The 12,540-nt window shown below is 42.2% G+C and overlaps 1 non-coding gene across 1 annotated transcript; it reads right to left on the bottom strand.

Moving 5' to 3' along the window:
• Positions 1-11,041: 11,041 nt before the first annotated feature.
• Trnap-ugg lies at positions 11,042-11,125 on the bottom strand. The gene has a single exon. It is a non-coding gene; the product is annotated as a tRNA-Pro (tRNA).
• Between the last annotated feature and the right edge of the window lie 1,415 nt (positions 11,126-12,540).

Here is a 12,540-nt window from a genome sequence, read left to right as displayed (position 1 = left end):
TATATGTACACTAACTATCTAGGGCGAGTCTGTTCGCTTTGGAGAACGTTTATAAGTTGATGTCCTTACTGAGTGGATGTATATCTTTCATTTTTTTCTTACTACACGTTCACAGATATTCAAGTTTTTATTCATATGTAGCACAGAACAATGTGACTGAGGTCAAGAAAAAAAAAAAAGCTCAAATGTGTGTGAAATCTTATGGGACTTAACTGCTAAGGTCATCAGTCCCTAAGCTTACACACTACTTAACCTAAATTATCCAAAGGACAAACACACCCACCCATGCCCAAGCGAGGACTCGAACCCCCGCCGGGACTAGCCGCACAGTCCATGTCTGCAGCGCCTTAGACCGAGTTCAAGAAAGGAAATGTGTTTATTCATATGTAGCACAGAACAATGTGACTGAGGTCAAGAAAGGAAATGTGCGTTTTAATGGAGCTAACGTAGGAATTCCACGCGGGTCCGTTTTCGCGAACAAACTGAATGTTTTCCGAGCCAAATCAGACAGACAGCTTGCCGCTGGAAAGCGCTGAGAGAGCAATACTACGTTAACCAGCTATTGCCGTATACCGACGGTGCTCTCTGTCGTTTGCGCGTAGGTCAACGTTAGGTGCTTCGTCCCGTGTGCCGACGGCTTTACTCTCTAGATTCTAAGAGCCCACATTCCATTACGATACGAGAAAGATTTTACATATCACTGAAATAGAAGGGTGTGAATAAATTACCCATTTAATTGCCCTCCATCACTGTAGTCGCCCGAACGTGTCCCTTTAACAAATTGATTTCCTGTGGAACGTTAACGCTGGCACAATTATGATTTGCTGTTTTTCACTAAATCGCATCAAGTAAATCTCAGAACAGTTGTTTCGGCAATATAGCGGTGTGCAATTACCTCAGAGGCGCAATAGGAATTGTAAGGACTCCGTCTGTGTCCTGAACGTAATGAGGAGGCGGGAAGCGAAACACAGGAAGATGACAGCTTTGTCTGTTAACTAAGGAGCGGATGTCACTCGCACCTGTTTGCAGCAGCGCGACAGAAAGCGTGTCCATTTCGTACCGCTCCATACAGTTCGTCAATATTTGCCGACGAATCTGCATGTTTAGAGAAGAGTTACCGCGATGTTCCTCGCAATTGTGTCGTGAACAGGCTGTCGGCGGCACAGTAAGACCAATATTGACTCTGGCTCGGTCGCCGCTCAATAGCTCTCGTCGATACCAGTCAGCTCTACTGATAGCTCTCCTCCTCAGAAAAACTTCGCCGTTTATAACCATATACTTAGTAATACGGAGGAACTACTGTGAAGAAAATGAAAGCTGTAATTTTGGACAAGACGTCTTGGAAATGACGTAAAACACACTGCACAGAATAACACTGGCGGTAGGTGCCAATAACACGGAAACAAGTTATGCAAAACTCGGTCCTTCCTCTCATAAGCTGGGTCAAATGGGGAGCACCGATTTCAGTGGGATTTGACACGTGAGTGTGATTAATTGCTTACACCATGTAAAAATGTCTAGGCAGTACGCAAAAGTGAATGCTTTCGTCGAAAATGAACCTAGGAGGAGAATCGTTCCTTTTGTGCGAATTTCTCTGAAGCTTACGGATGCAGTGGTCGTTGTGTGATAGTGATATTCATGACAGAGGAATTTTTTGTACCCACAGTGGAATATAGAAAACCTGATTACAATTTGTAATCGTTTAGCAGTTTAAAATTTAATGTTGTCTGAACTGACATTTGATCTCTCCCCCTGCAATCACAGAATGATTATTCAAAATGAGTATGAAATATTTATTCACCAATCATTACAAGCCTTAAATAACAAAATATCGCCAGTTCGTTCTTTCCGTGGTTTGTCCACAGTATTTTGGTTGCACAGAATATTAAATTTTCTTACAGTAACAAACTTTTGAAATTAATGGTATTAAAAACTTCCTTAAATCACATTCAAGAAAAATAATGCAAAAAGTAATGTTGAGTAATTCAAATGCTCCAGAAGAGAACAAAATTACTGACTGGGGAGGGTTCAGTTTTTCGTCCACTAACATCTTTGAGTCCTACCACGTGATACACATCACGCAGATGACAGAAGTATTTTGATTAATACAATTAGACTAGCAGAAACAGAATAAACTGTCAATAACGTTTTTAAAATAATAATTATATGGTTCTCTGCTAATAGATTTTCCCTTAACTTCGGAAACAGTATGTTCAGTTCCTTTCACAAATAAGACATCACTAATCATAGCCGGCGGTGTGGCCAAGCGGTTCTAGGCGGTTCAGTCCGGAACCGCGCGACTGCTACGGTCGCAGGTTCGAATCCTGCCTCGGGCATGGATGTGTGTGATGTCCTTAGGTTAGTTAGGTTTAAGTAGTTCTAAGTTCTAGGGGACTGATGACCTCAGATGTTAAGTCCCATGGTGCTCAGAGCTATTTTGAACTAACCATAAATATTTAATTTTTAAAGGGAACGTGTTCCCTGAATAGACTGAATTATTTGTTCGTAATTACACGTGGAAAGAAACTACAAATAAAGAATACAAATTACATATGAAATATATCCTCTTGCGAAAAGTTCATTCAGTTTTTTTACCCAAATCTACAAAAAAATAATAAATGTATAGTATGATTAGTTCTCAGTGAAAAGAACAGAATGTTTCAATTTTTTAATTTAAATCTGAGCATCCAGAAACAGATTATTAAAGTGCTTAAGCAACCAAGTTCAGAAATTTTTGTTCTTTTATTAGTGCTAATTTTGGAAACAAAAAAAGAAACATCTTAACAAATGCTTCAAATGGCTCTAAGCACTATGGGACAACATCTCAGGTCATCAGTCCCCTAGACTTAGAACTATTTAAACCTAACGAAACTAAGGATATCACACACAGCCATGCCCGAGGCAGGATTCAAACCTGTGACCGTAACAGCCGCGTGGTTCTGGACTGAAGCGCCTAGAATCGCTCAGCCACCGCGGCCGGCTCTTAACATGTTTTCTATATTTCCCCTTAGTGTGTTATGACATAGTTTTCTGGAATTTTATTTATTTAGCGTATGGCTTAGAGAATTATAGTTTATACAGGTAAATACGTTAAAGTGATAAAGATAATATAACATGAAACACTAATTATATTTCTTAGTTGGTTCGCTCCTGTGGGTTGGATGGTTGGATCTGTTTTACGTACCTTCTCACGAGCATGCAAGGATTTCCACTGATTTCTCCATTCTTCTCTTAGATCACAGCATTCTGGGACTAGCTGGCCACTGTTTTTCCAGATTCTTTCTCTAGATTATAGTCAAATGCACTGTAAAATGTTCAGTGTTTCATGAATTGGTAGGTTTCTTGGTCTTGTGAGATTCGTCTAATCATGTGTTATTCTGGAATAGAACATCACTTGGGAAGAAAGTATTTATTTCGTAAAAGTGAGGAGTGAGAATAATACGTAGGGTACTACCACAGTCGATAGATTTTAAAGCAGTGGCCACAGAATTTGGCATGCCAACAACACCTTCACTAAAGAAAATATTTTCGTTAGTGGAATGATAAGTAATCCAGCAAATTTAAAAGAAATGTAAGATCATGACTACAATGCTAGAAGAAGGTATGATCATTATTTGTCACTGTCGATGGATGAGAAAGGTTTTCAATATACAAACAAAAAACCTCTGAACGTTTCCAAGTACATTTCACTTTGTTCACAACTTTTTCTTCAACAGCCTGTTGCCTCATTATTCACGATGAAGAGTCCTGTAGCTACACAGAATAATCCAGCCTGAAAGCAGATGTGTTTTGTCATGAACTTTTTACCTGAAGGAACATGCATTTGTTAAATGTCTTCCCATTCCCAAGTTCCGCAGTCTGAAATTCTCCTGTGTTTCGGACTGGGGATGTTTCCATGATTGAAGAGCATTCTTATGAAGTACGTTATGTATGGTGTAGCGCATGTTCAATCCGTGAACCATGATCTTCTGAGAGGAGCAAGTTACCGATTATTATATCGGAGGCGTCCTGCCCTCGAGATTCTTCCCGCTCTTCTTCCCACGTGTTATATGTTGGAATTTTGGTTTGCTGATCGCCAGACAAAGTGCACCAAAGTTCTGTACCGCAGTAGCCGGATTTCCTTGAGTTTATGTTCATAAGACGAACCTTGTGGTCCCTTCGTGCTTGTAAAAAATGGAAATGTCGTGTGGCTAGGGCCTCCCGTCGGGTAGACCGGTCGCCTGGTGCAAGTCTTTCGATTTGACGCCACTGCGGCGACCTGCGCGTCGATGGGGATGAAATGAAGATGATTAGGACAACACAACACCCAGTCCCTGAGCGGAGAAAATCTCCGACCCAGCCGGAAATCGAACCCGGGCCCTTAGGATTGACAGTCTGTCACGCTGACCACTCAGCTACCGGGGCGAACTTCGTGCTTGTGAGACCTTGAGAACCGACACAGTTGAACAGTCAGATATAATAAAAATCTTATACCTCCAAAGCTGCCTAACGAACTGTCTCTACGACAAGTACGGGCGTTGTCTGAGGGACGTGACATGTCCGTTTTGCATAACATCTGACAAATGCCAACTGAGCAACTGATCTGCTTTTATGCAATTCGCTTGGTCCGGGCAGTTGAAGTCTCTATTAATGATCTTTAGTGGCTCGTAATTTGATAAATTCGTAAACAGATTTCCTTGTATACAATAATCAGCCTGCACATTATGATCTCCTCTGTGCTACCTATCGAAAACTGGTACCAAAACATCAACCGTTGGTAGAGGAGATGCTAGATATCTAAGATTCTTCCAAGAAACAGGGTATCAAAGGCTTTACGGCAGTGTACCGCAGAACAGAATAATCTTTGGTGCAAACGATAACGGTGTAGAAAGCTGTGCAATTTTTAAGTGCTCTGAAGCAAGCAATTCGTGGCAGACCTGCAACTTCTTGTCTGCTAACTTGTTTGTTATGTGCTGACGATGTCTTCACTTTTCCCCTTGTACTACATAAATTCTCCAAGTGATTGTTGAAGTTTTTCTGATGAACTGAATGTTTCAAAAATTTTCGGCTCCATGCTCGCAAAGCTGACTAAACATATGTTGAAGGATTCAGAGCCGCTATAGTGTACGTGATCGTTGTGATATTCCGTTGACCTACCATCATGTCTTACCTTAGTCAGTCACTATTCCATGTTGACGATGCTTGCTTAATTGTAGCATCCGTGACAATAGTGGCAAATCTACTACGAGTTTTAGCCATATTGTATTGTGAGTCATAACAGCGCACAATGTTCACGTGAAAGCCTCGTCTGCTAAACAAAGAAACGCAAGAAAATTTGAACGTACTAATCGACTGAGGTGGCAAAGTGATCAAGGTCCTTGATTTCAGTTAGGAAGAATCTCCGTACGACCATTCGGACGCAGATTTTCCGTCGTCGACGGTGCTTTAGGTGTTTATCCGAGGAATTTAATTTTATTTTGGCAGCTCCTGCATTTACTCCGAATATTCTAGCAATGCAAAATATTCTATATGGGACGGTGGCCACCTATACGACTACTCTGCTTTTTTATCATTGTTAAAACACACCCTTTGACATATATAGGCTTAAAACTTCGCAGAGTGATTTCAAAGGAACTCACTGATCGAAACTATACAGTATTCGCTCACTAGTCTCAATCAAACCTCGTTTCATGAAATAAACAGTACTGCAGAGCTGTCGCTTTTGCGTTCCATGAAATACAGTAGCAGATACGATTAAATTTAGCAACCCCAGTCCATCCAACACCCTTCCGCCAGTGAGAACACAAGTGAAATGCACACTTTTTTCCACAGTGGATATGAGAATTGCAGTCGCCTGATTTGCAGGTACTTTTGTGTTTTACGGAATAAATTGTAGCACAATATAGGCGGAGGTGTACAATACACAGTTTACATAATGTTTGATCCGTATCTTTATGATTAAACGGAATTGTATATAGCGTTCTAAGCCCTGATCAAGAAACGTATTTTCCAAACGGTCTTTTCTTGATATTTGGTCGCTTCTGCTTTTTTCTGGATGGAAAATTGAGTTTAATTTTCACTGTATCCATTCGAACGAAACACCGCTCTTCTTTTACGATGATTTTTTTTTCTTACGTTCCTTAATTAAGAGCCACCGTCCTTGTATCCCCTGCGACGTACCTTTCGAGACGTGCTGTACTACTGCCGCAGGGGAAGCTGCGTTAATTCGAAGGCGTGATCGTGTGACCGAGAACGGTGCTAAACTGTGCAAAAAAAAGGAAGCGAGTAAAAACGACCGGCGGCGTCCGTCCTCTCTAAAGCCATGAGTCATTTTTTACCTGTTGAGCTCATTATATGCCACCACCTAAAAAGCCACTTCCGCAGCTATCGCTCCAGAACCGCGCAGAGAAAGCTGTTAGAAGCTCAGCACCGCTCTTCCATTGTTCGCTTGCAGTAGTTGGTGTTGCCGTTTAAGATTATGGATGCCCGCAGATCATAAATCACTTTCCTTCTTACGCATATATTTAGTACCTGAATCCGGAAACTGGGTCGTGTCCATGCTGAAATACAGCAGATTTTCTTTTCTGAAACAGAAACATAACGCTCCCTCGGAAGATTCGTGACAACCGTGTTAACAACAGTCATCGAGAAGACCGATCCTTGCGATCTTTACTAAGTTTTGGCATAATAAAACATCGAGCTCACTATAGCTATAAGTTTAAATAGAAGGTATCATATTTGAAGTCCATCTTCTTCGTCCGCAGTGAAATTGGCTACTAATATTACTGTGAATGGCTTCTTTCATGGAAGGCGGTATACACAGGCCTTTCATTCATGGCGAGGGAGGTGTGCATAATGCGCTCCAAGTCGTATTTAAATTAGGAATTGACACTGCTAGAATGCTAAATATAAAAAACGAATTCACTAGAAAATAACCTTTGTCTATATTTTATTCCATTTTACAGGAATCAGTGTAGATTACATGGTTGTAGTTTTCACGTACAATGTTTCCCCCTGTATCAAGAAGATAAGTTAAGAGTTGAAAGTGTAGTCAACATCGAGAGCATTAGAGGCTGAGGTATCTCTGTTGGAAAAGTGTGAGGAGGACCTACTGTTATTTTCGTCTCCAGTGGTTCGGAGATACTTCGAGAAATCTAAATCAGGATGAGCGGTCAGAGATTAGATCTCCACTCTCCCTAAATACAAGTATAGCGTATTAACCTATGAAAGACATAGCTGGGGCATTCTGTATATAACGCACGCACTTGCGCACACACACACACACACACACACACACACACACACACACACACAACACACACACACTTAGCTCACATCAAGCAATAAAAGCCCATTGTGGTGGAAAACATACATAAGATTAAAATATTAATAAACGATCAACAGACTTACGACACTTTTCAGACATATCGACAAAGGTTTTGAAACCAGGATCCCTTATGACTCATTATAATCATTGTGATGGTTAAGGGAGCTCGATGGCTCGGGTTATCAGCCCTCTTGCTGAATGTAAATGTATACAATTTGTGAAATGAAATCTTTCCTCATGTTTCTGTGATGGTGTACCATGGAAATATACTACCAACAATACATATTTTTTGAGAATTTTTGCTGTAGCACGAAGGGTATTCCTCACCAATGTCGACACTGGCAGTCTCAGTACTGTGTTTGGTTAAAAGATGGATTGGACGAATGAGCATAAAATGTTTAAAAGATTACTTTTAAATAATCGACGTAACTGGTAATCAAAAATAGTAAGTATGGGAGAGCATTTTCACTTGGAATATTTCTCAGACTTTGGCCTATCTTAATAGAAGTTTAACATATTTTCTTATTCCATTTTGAAATGACAGCACTCACTTTATGTGTGCTGCTGTCTTTTTCTGAAATTACAAAAATTACTTTAGGGAAATAAGGTTTCTCCAAATGTGAAAACTGTTGCAAGGTACAAATACAACACAGCTGTGTGCCTAGGAACAAATCATTCTATTCAGATTTTAAAGCGTTGAAGTCGAGTCAATGCTGTCATACTGTATTTAATAGTCGAAGTGTTACATTATTATTCAACTACACACCAATTATCAGTAGGCGAAATCTAATTTAGAGGAAGTATTATCAAAAATTTACAAATTGAAACCATTTTCAAACAGAAGCTGTTGACAACTAACAAAAATTTTTACTTTCAGGACAGAGAAAACTGTTAAGACATTTAAGAAACTCACTTCACTTACAGAATAACACGTGTTCCATGGCAGAAGACCTTACGTTACAAGATGAAAGGTAGTAGTACACGACGTATGAAATATAGCTTAACTGCCCACATGTTGTGTAATTAGTTTTAAAAATATATAAAATTTTACTCACCGTAAAACTCTGTAATTGAAGAATTAACACAGCCTAAAAATAGCGTTAATATATTGTACGGCACTTAAATATGTAGAACTTGCAACATTTACAAACGCTGCACAAAACACAGGCTCATGTCTCGCAAAAACATAAACAATAGAAAATGTTGGAAACTGCTTATGCGGTCTCAAGTGACCGTTCCTTCATGTGAATCTAAAATCGGTCACTATATTGAAATACCGACCAGAAATCGTCGAGTGTTCCTAGGTACACTATCCTCCAGGTACAACACTCTCCCATACATTAAAACAAAGAATGTGATATGTGTGACTGTGTGGAAGTCACCATGCACGTTAATGCACACGTCCTCAGAGCTAGATAAAAACGTAATAACCTTAAGGTAAAATATTAAAATCAAGATAAATTGGTTAAAAACATAAACATTTCACACGTATACGTAGGAACAACCCTTCGACCATGAATCTGGGAAACTACGATAACAACCGCAGGTGCAAGCATAAGCGCCCAAAAGCACTTTTTCTTAGAAAAATTAACCACGTATGGTAGGTTTAAACTAAGTGCACAAACAACGCGATACCAGCGAACCACTGTATTACAGATAACCTGATTGGCACCGTCAACTGTGCCCATACAGCCAATAACCGACAAAAACGGGGAAACCAAACACACAAAACATAAACAAACTTCATACGACTCTACACAACGAGCTGCCGATACTTCGGCATGCTAAAGGCCCGCTGACGATACAAATGTTCAAATGTGTGTGAAATCTTATGGGACTTAACTGCTAAAGTCATCAGTCCCTAAGCTTGCACACTACTTAACCTAAATTATCCTAAGTACAAACACACACATCCATGCCCGAGGGAGGACTCGAACCTCCGCCGGGATCAACCGCACAGCCCATGACTGCGGCGCCTGAGACCGCTCGGCTAATCCCGCGCGGCGCTGACGATACGTCTAGCCTGGGAGATACCGTCAGAGTCCAGCTTCAACAATAACACCTCTTTCCTGGTACCCACACATGATCCGCCGCTACTGGCACAACTCCGCCACTAGCCCCACTACCCTCACAGATTGTCTTAGAGGATTTTTTTTTCTTTTCTTTTTTTTTTTTTGTTTTATACCACGGCGCTTGCCGTGGTACTTTTTCCCCCCACTGCCCGTAAAACCGCTACCCTACAATCGCTTTCTGTCATCTCCTTCAGTATTAAAATATGCCCCCAAGAACTTAAGGAGGAATCCTGGTCCCTCACAAAATCTTAAAACTCGTGCTACATTTGTCTAATGATCGCTTAAAATAGAGTGCGTGTCTCCAGCAAAACCATTTAACGCCATCTTATCAGCATACATTTAACATTCACTTGAAATTTTTCTACTAATGCTCCAAGCATCGTGTTCCGTAGGCTCTTAATAACGGAGGAGGCAGTCATTTGTTAAAAGGTATGAAAACAGCTTCCAGTCACATTATTTCTAAGAATCGTTAAGTAACGGCAACAATTATACTAGACGCTAGAGGCCACATCACTTTCATACACTATAGCCTATTCCACTTTTCACAACTCGATACGACCATGAAAGTCGATAGATATTCCCAACGGTCAAAACTGGGCACGTACATGTCATAGTGACGTCACAACGGTGAGCCTAAAGCCTCCTGTGCTCTATACAGTACCATGTGTGAGCAACTGGCGGCCCGTGGACCGGATGCCGCTCGTGATTAGTTTCAATCCGGCCCGCGGGAGAGATTCGTGGGAGAGAAAGCGAGGCACTTGCATTGCACTCCGTCCGCGACACATTTTCTTATATTTCCGCCGATGCTCGACTCGCGTTGGGTCTGCAGTTCATGACGCAGACCAGTAATTGAAAGATTAGCTCAATCTGCGCATGCGCGATGCCATTTCGCTGTCGCTGGATCTGAACAACAAAGATAAACACTTTCCAGTATGAGAGCCAAGTGTGTACGGTAAGTGAGGGAAACAGCTCACTACGTTTAGCGGGTGAGGGAAGCAGTACTTTCGTCTCTGAATCAACACATGCACGTTATTTACAGCTTACCACGTATGTTTGTCCTACACACTGGTAGATCGCAAACGTTGGTAGTAGCCGACAATGGCACGAAAATTACCGACTAGTCGCGAAATGTGCCGACTTGAACAGCGACAGCAAGGGCTATAACTTGATGAACAAACTAGTTACCTTCTGTCGGTTTATGGGTAAAGTTCTGTGCCATTTATATGTTAATTTCGTGCAAGTGTTTCCGTGCGTCTTTACTGACTTTATTCGTAAAACGACTGGCACTCAGAAGAGAAAAGTAGATGCAGAATGTCGCCAGTTTCAGAATAAATGGACGAAGCATTACTTCTTTACCATGTTCAAAGATAAATACGTGCTTGCTGTGTAGTAAACCACTATCTGTTGTAAAAGAATATAATATTAAATGACACTTTTCTACGAAAAACATTCCTGAACTACAGCTTACAGGCCAACTGCATAAAGACAAAATTAGAATAATCATTTCCGATTTGGACAAGGAACAGCATATATCTGTCAAACTGAGGACAAAAAATGGTTAAAATGGCTCTGAACACTATGGGACTTAACTTCTGAGGTCATCAGTCCCCTAGAACTTAGAACTACTTAAACCAACCTAACCTAAGGACATCACACACATCCATGCCCGAGGCAGGATTCGAACCTGCGACTGTAGCGGTCGCTCGGTTCCAAACTGTAGCGCCTAGAACCGCTCGGCCACTCAGGCCGGCAAACTGAGGACACAGTGAGACACTTCTGTTACAGCAAATTTTACAGCGATTACAAAAATTGCCAAATCGTTAAAGCGTTTTTCTGAAGGCAGATTCGTAAGGCAGTGCGTCTCGGACATTGCATATGTACTATGTGTCGATTTTTTTTTAAAGTTCAAATAAATAAGTTCACTGAGACTAACGGTTGTTTCCTGAATTGATATGATGGCTCTTGACATTAAAAACAGTTTGTATGATAGTGCTGGCACATTCGAAGCATTTGCGTTCGCTTTGGACGAGAATACTGAATAGTAACGCAGAGCTCAGTTAGCAATTTTTATTTGTGATATACACTCCTGGAAATTGAAATAAGAACACCGTGAATTCATTGTCCCAGGAAGGGGAAACTTTATTGACACATTCCTGGGTCAGATACATCACATGATCACACTGACAGAACCACAAGCACATAGACACAGGCAACAGAGCATGCACAATGTCGGCACTAGTACAGTGTATATCCACCTTTCGCAGCAATGCAGGCTGCTATTCTCCCATGGAGACGATCGTAGAGATGCTGGATGTAGTCCTGTGGAACGGCTTGCCATGCCATTTCCACCTGGCGCCTCAGTTGGACCAGCGTTCGTGCTGGACGTGCAGACCGCGTGAGACGACGCTTCATCCAGTCCCAAACACGCTCAATGGGGGACAGATCCGGAGATCTTGCTGGCCAGGGTAGTTGACTTACACCTTCTAGAGCACGTTGGGTGGCACGGGATACATGCGGACATGCATTGTCCTGTTGGAACAGCAAGTTCCCTTGCCGGTCTAGGAATGGTAGAACGATGGGTTCGATGACGGTTTGGATGTACCGTGCACTATTCAGTGTCCCCTCGACGATCACCAGTGGTGTACGGCCAGTGTAGGAGATCGCTCCCCACACCATGATGCCGGGTGTTGGCCCTGTGTGCCTCGGTCGTATGCAGTCCTGATTGTGGCGCTCACCTGCACGGCGCCAAACACGCATACGACCATCATTGGCACCAAGGCAGAAGCGACTCTCATCGCTGAAGACGACACGTCTCCATTCGTCCCTCCATTCACGCCTGTCGCGACACCACTGGAGGCGGGCTGCACGATGTTGGGGCGTGAGCGGAAGACGGCCTAACGGTGTGCGGGACCGTAGCCCAGCTTCATGGAGACGGTTGCGAATGGTCCTCGCCGATACCCCAGGAGCAACAGTGTCCCTAATTTGCTGGGAAGTGGCGGTGCGGTCCCCTACGGCACTGCGTAGGATCCTACGGTCTTGGCATGCATCCGTGCGTCACTGCGGTCCGGTCCCAGGTCGACGGGCACGTGCACCTTCCGCCGACCACTGGCGACAAAACGCTGAGTACAGCCATAAGCGCAACACGAAACAACCATGTTTTTC

The sequence above is a fragment of the Schistocerca piceifrons genome, chromosome X (assembly GCF_021461385.2).
Source record: "Schistocerca piceifrons isolate TAMUIC-IGC-003096 chromosome X, iqSchPice1.1, whole genome shotgun sequence".
NCBI classification, from domain to species: Eukaryota; Metazoa; Arthropoda; class Insecta; order Orthoptera; family Acrididae; genus Schistocerca; species Schistocerca piceifrons.
This window is presented reverse-complemented; position numbering and strand designations above follow the sequence as displayed.